Here is a 14394-nt window from a genome sequence, read left to right as displayed (position 1 = left end):
GAAACTTTTTCTAGTATGCCTCTTGAACTTTGTTTCTATGTAATAAAGTTTACATAAATAAATCCGAAAACCACTCGAAGTAATAAAAAGTTAATTATTTGAACAAAGCCCCCAAACACCAACCAAAGTAATTAAGACTTATATAAACACAGATGAAACAAATGACAGATTGACAGTGGAATTGACAGAGTATTTATACGCTTCAAACGTTATAGAGTCTTAAAAAAAGGATTATTTGGTTTCAGAGTATAAAAAACTGTCACACTACAGAAGTAGGTAAAGAAGGATCACTCTACCAAAATCTACCTAAATTAATAAGGGGTTCTTTCTTCTCATTCCCTTATTAATCCCTTAAAATGTAACCAATTAGTTATTAAATTCATTATAGATCATTAATTTAATTTAATTGCAAAACTGTTAATTTGATTTAATTTCAGAACTATTAATTTGATTTAATTTAGAATCATTGATTTGATTCAATTTCCACTTTTCCCGCACAGGATTTTCTTTTACTCTTATTTACTTCTACTATTGTTATTACTTGTATCTATAAAGTAACTCTAAACTAAGAATAAATTGATTTTGTAACCCTTAACCAGGCTCTAGTGGCCATAGAGCCGACATAATTTGAACTGTATGCTATGAAGATACGGTTGAAAAACAATGACTTTTTTTTTGCCTGCTTAAGGTTTAATTACAAAAATAAACTTACTGAACACATCTTTAGTACGCTTCATACGTTCAGCTTCATGGCCATAACCACTGAGTCAGTTTTTAGAATATTTTATTACTGTGAGGCGATCTTCCTAAAGTAACGTTTTAATTTAATGATACCACATCCTGTTTTTTTTATAGCGGTGTGTTTTTTCAGTTATAAGAGTACCATTTCATTTGAAATCGTAAACTTTATTTCACATGGCAACAATATGGAGGATCCTTGTAACTGATCAAAAATATTGTTTCACACTAGTAAAATCACAACCAAAATCAAATAACCAAACTGCAAATTTCATAAAAGTCACTAACGGGACTATTCCTACCTCTCGTTCCCACCGCTGCAACTTCTGTATAGCCAGGATCTACAGCTTGACCGCCAATAAAAACCCAACCAGTGAAGGTCAAGTTCGTCCCGGTAACAAAACTAGGTAGTAATTCACCATCTGCACCGTGAGATTTAGCGTGATCCCTTCATAACACACTACTTATACCACCACATAACCCAATGGTTTGGTAGCATCTAAAATTATCCATTATAAACAAACAAACAATACTAACATATCCCCTTTGAGTAATCAGTTGCCTATTCACATTAGATACACCATGGAGACCCTATAACTTCAAAACACCATAACATAAATCATATGGCTTAATGCATTGATACAATCAGAATAACGAGGTATCACCCCGCCCGCTTGGATGTCACCTTTTCAAATTGAATCATGTATAATATAAGCGCTTCTAAACCCGGCTTCTTTATTGGAGACATTAGCTGTGCCCGCGACTTCGTTTGAATAATATTTCCCGTTTTTGCAACATTTTTCTTTACTGCTCCGCCTCTATTGGCTGTAGGGTCATGTCAAGTCATGTCGATAAATTGGCTATCCAACGCAAAAATATTTTTTCAAATCGGACCAGTAGTTCCTGAGATTAGAGCATTCAAACAAACAAACTGTTAAACTTTATAATATTAGTATACATTTCTCCTACCGCAAAAAAGGCGAACCCAACGGGAGACAGGTTTCAACAAAACCGGTCAAGCGAGAATCTGGGGTCTCTGAAATGTTCTGCTGTAACGTGCTCTGTGGTAGGATATTTTTTGCATTTAACGATAAAGTTTGGAGGAATTTTTTCGCAGATAAAGCACGTTTGTCTTTTTATTTCATAACTAGATTTTGTTCGCGACTTTGCCTGTGATTTCGGGCTGTCAAAAGTGACTTGCACTTCTTATTTGAATTTCTCTATCATAGTAATAGTTTCATACAAAATATCATCGTTTAGGTATTTTAATACCTTTGGGTTTTTTTGCGACAACTATATGTATTTCCCAGGTTTATTAAGGTTCAGCGGTGGAAGCATTTATAACATCGATAGTGGAGAGTTGTGTAAGATATTCTAGACAAATCAGCAATCTTCCATACACGGTCTATCAGATAAGTGACTGATAAGCATAACGTACCGATTACCTATTAGGATACGGAACTCCAAAACCAGAGAGCGAGATGAGGTTATCTTTACGATAGTATCTCCACAAGAGAGGGTGAGACAAATCGATTTAAGCGCATTCTACCAAGTCACGAAATTGACGAGAGAGACGGAAATATGCAAAGTCCTCAGGGAAGACAGGGACGAGGAGGCTGCACAGTGCAGGCAACCAGAGGTCGTTGCTCGATGTAAACAGAAAAAAAATTAGAGATCTCTCGTATGAGATTAACCGAAATAAGGAACCTTTTTAGTAGACAAGGCGGTCTCAGACGTGCACGAAATGTAAAGTACTGAGGCAGCACATCCAGCTAAATACTGTAGTACCTTATGTAGATGGAATAGGCGTTATTTTGCAACAAAAATGCATAGTCTGATGTGGTGTCGACTGTTTAAAAGTTTGCGATCTCGCTCCATAAGAGGATGTGCGAGTAATTCCCAAAATACAGTTACAACAGGTTATTGTTATTTAGTTTGTGTATCAGTGTCAACAACATTCAGTCTGAGTCTTTCACTGTTACCAAAACTTTCATGCTTTTGAAGAAAAAATCACGAATGGGTAAAATAATAAATGGGCAACATGGAAAGCATTGTGGGAGGCCTATGTTCAGCAGTGGCTGAGATATGATGATGATGATGATGGGTGAAATATAACACATGTGACATAAGTTAACCATTAAAAGTGCAGTGGGAATACAGTTCCCATATTAATAAGATTTTTTTATATCCCGCTTCGAGGGTCACAGAAAAAAGAAGATATCGAATGACCTCAATATTGCAATTGCTATACTTTTCGTAAATGCACTGGAATTGCAAAGGACAGGTCAAATACCAATACAAGCTAAGTAGTTCGCTCGCCTAATTATGATAAATACTTAAAAAAATATATAATAATAGAAGCCTCTAACTTATCAATCCTTCACAGAAACACTTTCTGCGAAATCTCAAGTAGCCAACCTCCATAAACAAAATTAAATGTATTTTACGGTCAACTCCAGTCAAAAATATGGCAGCTCACAGCAGTAAGATGCATAAAAGCGCTTTCAATTATATTAAACTCCACTGCAATTTCTTTTTTGCAATAATGGTTCTCAAACCTATAAAAAATAAGCATAAACTCCCCAATTTGAATTTGACGAATTGACACTTTCCCCTTTTATGGGGCACGTAATGGGGTTAGCAACACCCCATGGTGTCGCAGATTCGCGAGGGTCTGTCGATCGATTTCGGGCTATTTTTGGGTCCATGGTAATGCGTATTTGATATAGAGATTCTCGTTTAATGACATGGGTTTATGGGATTTACACCCGAAGATCGTCGATTGAATTTCTTATTATTTTAAATATGTACATGAATCAGTGGCCTATCTTTGTAAGTAACCTCTAGAGTTACTAGATCACAAAGGCGTCCAATACCGTAATATAAATAACTTACATATTTATGTTAGAGTCTGTAGAAAATAAAAGTTAAACCGAATGATGGTCTTTACCCTGTCGAACTGAACTGCCAATTTTTTTTATGTTATCTGCCAAGAAGTCAGCATCATTTACCTGTAACAAGAAAATAATAATTATTAGAAAGGAAAGCACGTTTACAATCACACAAAATAAGTACGCTTTTTAAATAAATATTATTTTAGCATGTAGCATTATAGGCACTTAAACCACTTTACTAAACCTTCCAATAATCTTACTGCGGCAAAAATATAAGCTTCTTAATCCTTAATGTCCGTACTTTGGGGTAAAACTAAAACTGTCCTTAAAGAAATAAAAACTGTAAAACTTCTAATTGTACCTCCTTGACCTGAGTATAATATAATAAAACTTACATAATTCCAGCAAACTAGTGAAGACATAGAATGTTTATAAATGTATCTAACGAAGCTTTAGTATTGTGTCGCAACATTTGGTGTAAGTCCAACGGTTTATACAATATTTTCTTGTCTATTTTTATGTTTGATGTTTCTATAAAAACTCATAAATAAAACTCATTTTATTTTTGCAAGTAAGCTTTTAAATTACACGTCCCAGTGTTAACCCTACCACTGTATCGGGACAACAAATGGGCCAGTGCTGAGAAGAAGCAGCGCTAGAAACTCAGTCACTATTGTCAGCCTAACTAACTAAGAGTATATTTTGCGAAGACACATACCTATGTAATAATTACAAAGCTTATCTACTCAAACTCAATCTTAGATCTAAGTTATTCGTTTATTTTCAATAATAAAATCAATAACAATCATAAATCTACTTTTGTGTAGAGTCACAATTTTCATAATACATTTTTATCATGATTTAGGAACTAGAAGCTGTACAATTTTAAATGCCATCTCGTTTATTAAAGTGAGGTATGAGAATAGAAGACAGATTAGTCTCATGAACTGTTGAATCAAGCGATCAATGCCCCCGCACTGCACGTTAGTGCGGTAGGCTCAACGGTGACGTCATCACTGGCACATGTGAAAAAACTACCCTAATAATAAAGAGCTGTTTAGCTCAAAATGCCTAAGGAAATAGAGCAACAAGAGTAGCAAAAGAACTATTTAAAGTAACAGAAATAGCTGTGAAATACACTTCTTCATTCATCACAACATACTCGTATAAGACATTTCGAATATCATTCATTTAGCGATTTTTTACTTGAGGTGAGGTAGTAATCGTCAGTAACTATAGGATGCCTCCTATTCCGACTAGAGTTACTGACGATAAGATTAAAATCTTATCGACTATTTTAGACGCAAATGAATGCCATAGGCTTATCGTGTAAAAATGCAAATGCTCAATGCACTAGCATTTGTGGTACCAGTCTGTAAAGTTACCAGATTTTTCCCTTTGCAATTTTTTAATAACACTCGAGAGAAGCTACTGAATCTAATTTCAAGTCCATTATAAGTCGTCGTCCTTGTCTAGCGAAATAATTATGATTTATAGTTTAATCTGCGCGAATTATCACACATCGCACTTGTTTTAAGTCATTCATCCTTGCATCCATAGTTCTTTATGGCACATTAATTGGTTTATGTTCTTTATTGCTCAATTAATTAAGTCGCTGAATTGATTGGGCCGATCGTTATCAGATTTATTTGTCATTTACTGTTTTATTATACTACACCGGTTTCAATATAAGACTGAATGATTTTGTAACTGAGTTTTAGAGGCGACTTACGATTTTAGTTTTGGTTTTGTGAGGAGTTATTTATAGTGTTAATTGTGAAAAATATAAAACGTTAAAATAGCGGTATCGTTATAGCCAATGAGCTGCTGTCATAGTGACATTGAGGTATTGTCAATGTCACATGAGAATCAAACGTCAGAATAGAGGGACGCGCGGAGACGACTCCGCGCGCTTTTGTGCTAAGTGATGAATTGTATCTAAAATAAGGCAATATAATGTGAAAGATGAGTATCCAGTGTTTTATTTATGAGAATAGATCGACCGGCCTCTAATAGTTCAGAAGTGAGATCTGAAACCTATGATAGTAACGTGATTTCAAAGTGTTCCAGGTGACCAATGTTTCGTGTTATTTGTCACGAATGTTAACACAAAACGCCCACGATTCTATGATTATAATGGAATATGATGAAGAGAGAATGTCAAGGAAACCACGCTGACAACTGTGTGAGATGCAGAAAAGTATTTAAGTACGAGAAATGATGGACGCAAATTATGAACATACTCCCTCCGTAACTTGGCTTGTGGTCACGTAAGTGGTGAACAATTTGACTAACGATGGCCCCAGAGCAGGTACGATTTATTATTATTATCGATTATTCCAACAACAACAATATTAACACATTTCCTTTTTGAGCAAAATAATGCATGAAAGTGAATGAAGCATCAAATGTTATAGGTATTGTCAGTCTTTACTGATAATGCCAGGAATGTGTGTGAAAGCTATGGTATGTGCTCACTTTAATTGCAATGCCTAATAAACTATTTTAGTAAATCAAATTAAATTGAACGGTGTTCATTTGTTCATGTTTACATTCTGCAAAGAATAACTTGTTGAGATTTAAAATCTATAAAGAATAGATAGAATTTGGTCAGATAAATTAAATAAGTTTGGTGATCATGCCCGAGTAACCTCTTGGCATTATTTTGGAGAAGAATTAATAATTAGTTTTATTCAAGTAAATTGAAGCTAAGGTCTGTGTTGTGTAAACCAGTTTTAGTATCATGATGTTTCTTTCTTGATGTTGAGCACTATAAGATGAGATAAAATCTATTAAATAGCTTAATTTGTAAATTGAAATTAAGTAAAGCAGCCAGTTATGCCGTTGAACATGTGGTGTATTTTTGGTACTCTTATAGTGATTGATACTTCAATTATTGTGAAACATAATTATTATTATGTTACATGATGCTATATTTTGAGTAAAGATAATGTTAATATTGAACTTTTCCAACTTATCAATTAATTTCTGCTGCCAGTAGTGATTTGGGTTGTATCACTAAAATTGAAAATTAGTGTGGGTGATTAAAATTTATCCAATTATTATAATTAAAAAAAAAAAAGATATAGAATGTGGTACATTTAACTTAAAGAGTATTCTTGTGTACCAGCCATTATTGTTGGTTATTCTTCCCACATGGTGAAAATGATTTTAATCTTGAGGTTATTTATTAGCTGTTTAATAAAAAGGTTACTGGTTGTAGCATGTTGTGTGTGCATATTTTTAGATTTGACTTGAGTTTTAGATATGGTGACTTATCTGTCTGCGGGTTGGCCCTGTGGTGAGCAAATCAGTCAAGCACAATACCTGAGTGAAGCTGAACACTGAACAAGGGTACTTCACATAAATGATTTGGAGTTGGACAGAAGGTAATGCAATACAAAAGGGCATCAGCTGTGATATTTGGTGAGTGAAAATGTAATACAAAAGGAATCAGCTGTGATATTTGGTGAGTTGAATTAATGTTTTATTGCAAGGGTTGAGCTGAGACTAGCAGTGCCACTGCGGCTTGGTTGTTTAACTGTGCTTATTCTTGTCATTGGCATGAAATTGCATACAATTAACTTGAGTGTGAACAGATTGTAATAATGAATTGGCTACAGTCTACTGCTAGACTTTAGAACTTCCCAACTGCCGCTAACAGTCTTAAGCAAAAAGTTATTATTAATAATGGTGAATAAGAGAGTGATGTGTTTGAATAGAAATAAATGCTTATCATTGGTCATTAGCATTGGCCTATTGTGTGGTATACTGCTGTACTGTGCGAAAGTTAGCTATTTACCCGACTGCGCCAGAAGGAGGGTTATGTTTTTGAATAATGGTATCAATGGAGCAAAGTACTAGCAGTGATCAAATAAAGTTTATATTGGTGATGATTGTGTTGTGTGCTTCCCTGTAATGACTGGGTTAACAACAGATACTTGAATATGAAGTCAGTTGCATTGTGGGTGAATTTTGGCCAAGCATGAGAAGAGAAGTATTGTACTTGTTAAATTAAAGTTCTTGGATATTTCCATGAATGCTTGTTCCTATTTGAGGATGGTAAGTTCATGGAAGTATGTGCAGTTTCCAAAGATAATAGTTGGAAGTGTATTGCTGTCAACACAACAATAACAGTAAGTTTATTATGATAAAGTTGCATTTGTGTGTGAAGCAAATTTGTGTTCACTAAGACACAATGAAAACATAATTTGTTTCACTGTTTATTACTGGCATTATTGATGATGATTTATGTAGTTGTGTTATTCATCTTAATATTTTAGAGTTTACATTGAAATATTTTATTATTTAAATAAAGATAATTTTAGCAAATTTCTTATGATGTTGTGATTATGGGAATGGTTTGATAATAATAATAATAATAGGGGTATGATGTACTATGTGAGGATCATACACCAGTGGGCATTGTCATGAAACTGGGTGGACTTTGTCATTTTGTGTGAGATGGATGTCCTGATAGCTGTGTGAGGAGGACATGTGGCATTGTCTTGAAACTGTGTGGACATTGTCATTCTGAGTGGGATGTCTGGTGTGACATCAGGAATTGTGAAGATGTCGTGTCTTGTGTGGGAGACATCATGAACTATGATGTTTTGGCTTGTGTAGCGACATCATAGGGCTGTGTGGCGAGGCGCAAACTGTGTGGAATGGCCTAATCTGTGTGGGTTTAAAGAGAAAATGTTAAAAGAACCATAACCAATCCCATAAATCATTTAGGTCCGATAGTATTTATTTTATTTGTATTGCATTGTATAACTTCATTATAATTACGTCATTAGGAGTTCACAATGTTCTAAATTAATTCTGAATAATACCGAAGAGAAGAGGCAGTATCATGAGCAAATGGAGAACCTACTGAGAAAGGCATACGCCGGGCGCTGTAGTGGTGACTTCGTGGAAAGCTTCAACGACATCGAGCAAGCAAAGAAGTGATTTTTCAAGTGGACGAAGACCACAGGAAGGCGGTCTTCCATGTCCGGAACTGGAACAGCAACGACGACAGGCTGCTAGCAGTCGCCCCGAGCGGCAGGCGCGCGAAGAAAGGAGCGACTCCCCTAGAAGCTCCTGAAAAGCAGTGGCGCCTCAAGACCGGATGGGACGAGCCCGTGCTGGAAGACGTCGCAGCATACTTCGAGAAATGGCTGTCAGACCTGCAGATTATGAAGAGACTGCGTATTCCTCGATACTACTACGGGGGGGAGATAAATGAAACTCCGAGAGCTGCACATCTTCTGCGATGCAGGCGAGGAAGCCTACGCCGCCGTTGCGTATTGGCACCTCACTTACAACGACAGGAAGGACGCGGAAGTTGTGCTGGTAGCTGCGCGTGCCAAAGTGGCTCCAGTGAAGACACAAACGATATCGAGGTTGGAGCTACAAGCAGCATGAACGGAAGTGCATCGGCTGCCTGTAGAAGACACTATCTACTGGAGTGACTCCTAAACTGTGCTGCATTGGCTGCGGAACGGAAGCCGCCGCTATACACCCTACGGAGCGCATCGACTTGAAGAGATCACCGAGGAGACAAGGCCGTCGGAGTAGCGTTTGAGTACCCACTCACTTGAACGTAGCCGACGTGGCGTCGAGAGCGGGATACGTGCCTACATCGGAAGAGGATGAGTCTGTTGTTCCAAGGGCCGTCGTTCCTTAGAAGACCGAAGTCTGGATGGCCACGGCAAGAAGGCAAGGACGATGACGTGACAATCGAGCAACACTGCATCTCGTCACTGGGAAGATCGAGGATAACGAGACGGTCACATCGGACCTCTCGCTTTGAATATTCCAGAACATGAGAGACAGAGATGGCAATATCGCGAGAGAAAGGGAAGAGTATAAAATAGGGAGCAGGGCATTCCAGCTGACTAGTTTAATTCAGATAAGAAGCGAGTTAAGAAATCAAAGTGGTCGAAAAGAAAAAGTGAAGAACTCAGAAATAAAGCTGTCTACAACAAGTACTCTGCCTTCAAGATTTATGCCGGTTCCTAGCCCACGAACATACAGTCCACTGCTCATCAACAGTGAGGGTTCTTTCCATTCTTGGAAGTAGAATGGGTTACAGTTCTATGATTTGGAGTTTATCGGAACCAGTAAGTTGTATTTTTGTGGTGGTTGAACAAACCTGATAGAAACCTTGGATAAAGGCCTAATTGGGCATCAAAGGATGAGTTTCGTCGGTGGTAACATTTTGGGCATATGAGCTATGGTGCCTAGATTAAGATGGCATGTGTGTGATCGACATTATTGTCATTATTGAAGCAGCTGATTCTAAAATATTGAACGAAGAGATAATTGTGATAGCGTCTGTATGACCATTGGCGTGGCGCTACTGATTGAGGAGCATGCTGAGCTTCTAGATGATGTGGATGTGCTGTGTAATGATGACATAGATGTACTGTGTGATGATGATATAGATGTACTGTGTGATGATATAGATGTACCGTGTGACGATGATATAGATGTATTGTGTGATGATTTCTCGTTTCAGCAGAACCAAATGTGGTCAGCGGTGGTGCGAATGGTGGTGGAGATGGCAGAGTGGATGGCTAGATAGCCAGGTGCTCAGCTGGATCCCAATACGAGGCGTCAAGTGTGCCATGAGCAGACCTTCGAGGGCGAAGGAATTGCAGGAAGGCCATACTGTTAATTGTGAAAAATATAAAACGTTAAAATAGCGGTATCGTTATAGCCAATGAGCTGCTGTCATAGTGACATTGAGGTATTGTCAATGTCACATGAGAATCAAACGTCAGAATAGAGGGACGCGCGGAGACGACTCCGCGCGCTTTTGTGCTAAGTGATGAATTGTATCTAAAATAAGGCAATATAATGTGAAAGATGAGTATCCGATGTTTTATTTATGAGAATAGATCGACCGGCCTCTAATAATAGATAATAATTACACACATATTGTTTACTTTGTTTCACCCTACAATAGTTGAAATTTCAATGAAAAATTCAGAAAGAGATCAAATTCTTTATACAACTTCACATATTAAATGCGAAATTATATTTACCGAAGCGCGTTAATTATTGAAAATAAAGAATAAATAAAATAGGTTTTTAGCAATTTTTCGCACAAAACTAGGATGCAGTGCATGGATTCTAAGACGGATTACTATCATAGTGTATTCATGAATGAAGTCACAATTGGTATCAGTTAACAGCTGACAAGTGCGTTACACAATCACAAACTAGCAGATAATAGCCAAAAGAGGGTCCGGAGTCCAGATACTAAACTAGAATTATTAAATAAAAGGTTTGTCCTCGCACATCCTTTTAAACAGCATTATCAATTCTTTGACATGTAAAAAAACCTTGGGTTTGTTTGAACCTTACTCCATGTAAATAAAGTTCAATATATATTGGCAACTATTAGAATCTACGTGGAAATAACACGTGCGCCCGCGCACACGTCTCGTGAAACACTAGGCTAGTGTACCGCCACACGTGATACGCTATTTTAATCTGTATCTGCGCGGACGCACGGGCTTGCATGGCGAAAATAAACCGATCCTGTAGTGATGGGACGTGGTCGATAGTATTTTTTATGATTTATATATTTTCTTCTACAGTTTTTAGTAAGACAAACTGAAGCACAATTATTATAACATAAATACTCTAGTACTTTCTATGATAATAATAAGCAATATAAGTTATGGAGGCCGCGTACCGGAAAACGCAGCGTGGGACGTCCACCTACAAGGTGGACCGACGACATCGTAAAGGTAGCAGGGAAGCGCTGGACGCAGACCGCTGCCAATCGATCAACATGGAAAGCATTGGGGGAGGCCTATGTTCAGCAGTGGACGTCCTATGGCTGAAATGATGATGATGATGATAAGTTACGGCTCAATATTTAAGTCAAGGAGTCAAAAGTGTCTTTATTTCTCTGGACCAATTAAATGAGTACTTGCAAATCGCCTTCGCATGTCTCATTACTTTTTTGTCCCACTAACACTTACGGACAGACTTTTGGTACCTAAGTGCTGAGAGTGGGAACCCTAAAACCTAAGATTTTGGAAAACTGAAACCGAAAAAAATATTTTAATGTTTTGGATTAATACGATGAATAAATGTTCATGAGGTGCACAAAATAGTAAAATACACTAATATTTTAATTAATGAACCGAATTAAAAAATAGCAAAAGTCTTGGAACATAATTTTACTAGAAACGGAGAACCACTATAAATTATTTGCAACTAGCTTCAATTTTTTCTATATTATATAATTATATTGTAGTAAATTATACTTTCGATGATCGCGTGAGTGAGTTCGATAAATAATTATGTTAATCATCAGACACATTAGTAATAATGACTTTAGCAGCATTATCACGAAACAATGTTGCTTGGATGAAGCAACGCACTTGTTTAGTCACAATAATACGAACTGAATGAAACATTTCATTAGTAGAACAAAATAACTGGTAAGGGAGAACTTTGCATTGACTTTGACACGAAAACGATGTCCAGTTCACCACTTTTTTGTTTGTTTTTTGGGCGAAATTTTGATTGACAAACAAAAACGTATGGATATGTAATGCAAGTTATAATAGGTGCAATTTTAAATCAAAAAATGTATCAACTGTAATTTAGATTTATTTTATAGATTTTATTCCCAAATCACAGACAAAATCAGTGTGATGATAGAAATTATTAACGACATAAAAATACGAAAACCATCGATAACAAGAGACCATCGACAACCGCCCATCGACTTACAAACATCACTCGTTCTAAAATTAAAGTCAGTCTCGGGCGAGCTCTCGCTCGGAGCATACGTAAACCAATACCAGTGTGCGATGCAGCGTTGCAAAACCGCCTAACTCCCAATTGATGAATATTTGGCACTGCTCGAATTCAGAATGTGAAACGACTCAGCTGATTGACCATTATGTTCGCAAGATAGCTGTTGAACTTTTGTAGTTACGTAACAACGTCAAAGTACGAGAAAATTAAAAATAGAGTGAATTTACCATACAATTTGATTTTTAAATGAGAGCTTATTCGTGATTTCAGTGTTTGAAATGGTTGCACTAAAATAGTACTTGCCTATTGATATTTATAGATGCTAGTTTTCTATCATTATTATGACCTACTTCCATCCGTCAACTCCCACGATCGAGTGTGATTGCTATTGGAAACCTATTGGCTTGAAATAATGTTCCAAGACATTAAATTATGTTCCAATCCATTACTATTGACAATCTAAAACGTGCCCTTTTAAGTATGTATGTAGATATTATTTTGAATCTTAGGCCAAAGACGTGAGTTACCGTATTCTACATTCTACATTACTATGAGGTCTCACAGTGCGCGTGGACATATGAACCATTCACAGAGCTCTATTCAACGATGTGCGTTCGATTTGCTACTTCACTTAAGCAAGCATTGTTTGTGAATAAGGGTGATAGGTACTTATTTAGAGAGAATACACAACAAAATTACACACTTTTGCTATGATGACGGTTTTCAAAATACAATGAGAATACATTTATAAGTAACCAGGCAGACAAAACACACGCCTACACAGTTCGTAATCTAGATCTATGGATAGCACTCGCCTGTAGTCTGGTCTAGACTTGAATCAGTGCATTTTTCTGAGAACTCGGCGAGTTGGTTAGTAGAATTGTTTTACACTCATTTGTCTCGAATCTTCTTGTTTTACGTGAGATGTAATAATTTTAGTGTGAAATTTTGAGGGAAATGTTTAATTTTTTGTGAATAAACTCTTAATTAGATCTGTCAACCTGCATAAGCATTGTATAAATATTAATATTAAATAATTAATTTTAATTCATAAGAAAGCAAGAAACATTTATTAGAAAGAAACATTTATTACGATGAACATCACTTAGATAAGGACAAAGAAGGTATACAGAAAATAAGACAGAATTAGCACATAAATATTACAAGAAAATAAGTGAACGGAGCAGTGCCACCTTGTCGCAACAGCGATGCCCATGGCAATGGGACTTGGGTACATAATTATGTTATATTTTACAAAATTATATCAAGCTCTACCTATATGCCTGGCCACGGGCCGGAAGACATAGTGTGGGCAGGGCTCCCACTAGGTGAACCAACGCTCTGGTGAAGGTTTCAGGAAGTACCTGGATGCGGGCAGCGTGGGACCGGTCGTTATGGAAATCCTAGGGGGAGGCCTTTTTCCAACAGTGGACGTCGTAAAAGAACTACAGACTATGAGCATACAAGACCCGTATCACGATTTTTCGGGGCACACAGTCCCAAATATAGCTTTTAACGGGACTATTCCCACCTCTCGTTCCCACCACTGCAACTCCTGTGTAGCCAGGATCTACAGCTTGATCGCCACAAAAACCCAACCAATGAAGGTCAAGTTTGTCCCGGGGAAAAGTTACACTGTCATTGGACCCGCAACGAAATTAATCAGAAGAACATAGGAGGAGTTCGAAATTAAGGTTCGACTTCCCTCCATTGCAAAGCGGATGACAGGTGACAAACAAAGGTTTAAAATTTTAAACCTTAGCACCCAAATATAGCTTGTCCTACCACTTCTGTCTGGGCAACAAATTGACTGGCCAGTGCCTAAATAAAGAACGTATAAACGTAGGTTTGATTCAAAGACAAGCTAGTAACATAACAGTATTGTTAGGCCGTTCAATACTTTCAAGGCTATTGTTTGGTGCCTGTATACATTAGTAAGTGGCCCTAGGTTTCCTAATGTTTGCCTAGGAACTAATAAACCTCATATACTAAC

The 14394-nt window shown here is 37.1% G+C and overlaps 1 protein-coding gene and 1 long non-coding RNA gene across 2 annotated transcripts in view; one reads left to right on the top strand and one right to left on the bottom strand.

Moving 5' to 3' along the window:
• Nucleotides 1-14394, bottom strand: part of Dyrk3 (Dual-specificity tyrosine phosphorylation-regulated kinase 3) — a 198911-nt gene that overhangs the window by 88015 nt on the left and 96502 nt on the right. The window lies entirely within an intron of this gene.
• On the top strand, nt 5541-9923 carry LOC114352406 (uncharacterized). The gene is made up of 2 exons (XR_003655859.1): nt 5541-5943; nt 6898-9923. It is a non-coding gene; the product is annotated as an uncharacterized LOC114352406 (long non-coding RNA).

Source organism: Ostrinia furnacalis, unplaced genomic scaffold (genome assembly GCF_004193835.3).
Source record: "Ostrinia furnacalis isolate ACB-3 unplaced genomic scaffold, ASM419383v2 OfSCF1351, whole genome shotgun sequence".
Classification (NCBI taxonomy): domain Eukaryota; kingdom Metazoa; phylum Arthropoda; class Insecta; order Lepidoptera; family Crambidae; genus Ostrinia; species Ostrinia furnacalis.
This window is presented reverse-complemented; position numbering and strand designations above follow the sequence as displayed.